We start from the raw sequence: 2,116 nt of genomic DNA, 5'->3' as shown, positions 1-2,116 counted from the left end.
AGGCAGGAGAATCACTTGAACCCGGGAGGCGGAGGTGGCGGTGAGCCGAGATCATGTCATTGCACTCCAGCCTGGGCAACAAGACTGAAACTCCGTCTCAAAAATAAATAAGTAGGCTGGGCGCGGGGGCTCACGCCTGTAATCCCAGCACTTTGGGAGGCCGAGGCGGGCGGATGACGAGGTCAAGAGATCGAGACCATCCTGGCGTAGAGTAGAGACCAGTAGAGACCATTCTACTAAAAATACAAAAAATTAACCAGGCACGGTGGCGGGTGCCTGTAGTCCCAGCTACTCGGGAGGCTGAGGCAGGAGAATGGCGTGAACCTGGGAGGCAGAGCTGGCAGTGAGCAGAGATCACGCCACTGCACTCCAGCCTGGGTGACAGAGTGAGACTCCATCATAAAATAAAATAAAATATAAAATAAAATAAACTTCATAGGAGCTCTGGGAAACATCCAAAGGTCTTCAGCAACCAAGCAAATGTCCAGTCAAGAAAAAGCCACATTAAAAGATTAGAAAATTTTGTGGCATTTTTACATGCCCCCCTTACTCTATCCCCTCCTCTGCATGGAATGGGTGAAGAGAACCACAGACCAGCTCCCAGTTTTATCTTTCACCTTGGAGGGACCAGAGAAAATGTTATTTGCAATGATGTAACATATCTGGATGTTGCCTGAAGGACTGGTCTGTGTTTCATCTAACTCCGAGCTCAGACAGATAAAAGTGGAATTACTTAGATACCAGGCTGGGAAGAGCCACAGGAAGCAGCAGGCACTGCTCATGAAAGCTGGAATGGGACTACACACTGGTAGAAGCATGGGAATGGGCGAGTTATGGGTAGAGGAAAACAATAGGATATCTAAGACCCTGGAAAGAAGCTGGGGTGAGACTCTTTCGGAAATTAAGACATTCAAAAGCAGACAGTAAATGGGGTGAATTGGGGGGAGAAAAGTACACACAGGCCCAGGGCAGATGCATGCCCATAAAAGGCCTGAGAGGACCTTATGCCTTCACCCTGGGAGGGTTCCAAAGTTTAGAACTTGCCTTGTTGGTTAGTGATGGTTTTCTAAGTCTGCAAAGACTGGGAGAAATGGTACTTTTTAAGAATGCCCAATTTAAAAAATCAAAAGGCATACAAAGAAACAGAAAAACATCTGTTCAGTGGAAGAAAATAAAGTGTCAAAAAAAATCATCCCTGAAGAAACACTAGCATTGTATTTTCTTTTGTTCTTTCTTTCTTTCTTTTTTTTTTTTTTTCTCGAGATGGAGTCTCGCTCTGTCACCCAAGCTGGAGTGCAGTGGCGCCATCTCAGCTCACTGCAAGCTCCTCCTCCCAGGTCCATGCTATTCTCCTGCCTCAGCCTCCCGAGTAGCTGGGACTACAGGTGTCTGCCACCACACCCGGCTAATTTTTTTGTATTTTTAGTAGAAATGGGGTTTCACCATGTTAGCCAGGATGGTCTCCATCTCCTGACCTTGTGATCCACCCACCTCAGCCTCCCAAAGTGCTGGGATTACAGGCATGAGCTACTGTACCTGGCTTTTCTTTTCTCTTCTCTTCTCTTCTCTTTCTTTCTCTCTCTCTCTCTCTCTCTTTCTTTCTTTCTGTTTTTTTTTGAAATGGAGTCTTGCTCTGTCACCCAGTTTGGAGTGTAGTGGTGCAATCTCTGCTTACTGCAACCCCACCTCCCTGGTCCAAGCAATTCCCCTGCCTCAGACTCCCAAGTAGCTGGGATTATAGGTGCATGCCACTACGCCCAGCTAATTTTTTTGTATTTTTAGTAGAGATGGGAGTTTCACCATGTTGACCAGACTGGCCTTGAACCCCTGACCTCAGTCTATCCACCCACCTTGGCCTCCCAAAGTGGGATTACAGGTGTGAGTCATCATGCCTGCCATAGCATTATATTTTCTAGGTAAAAAGACTTAAAACAATTGTCTTAAATATGAAGAAAGAGCTAATAGAAAACACAGAAAAATGAGCTAAAGACATCAAGCAAACAATATAGGAACAAAATGAGAATATCAGCAAAGAGATAGAAATTATAAAAAGAAACCAAATAAAAATTCTGGAACTGAAAAATATAACGCTTGAATAGAAAAATTTAGGCCGGGC

The sequence above is a fragment of the Mandrillus leucophaeus genome, unplaced genomic scaffold (assembly GCF_000951045.1).
Source record: "Mandrillus leucophaeus isolate KB7577 unplaced genomic scaffold, Mleu.le_1.0 Scaffold517, whole genome shotgun sequence".
Taxonomy (NCBI): domain Eukaryota; kingdom Metazoa; phylum Chordata; class Mammalia; order Primates; family Cercopithecidae; genus Mandrillus; species Mandrillus leucophaeus.
Note: the sequence above shows the minus strand (reverse complement) of the source record.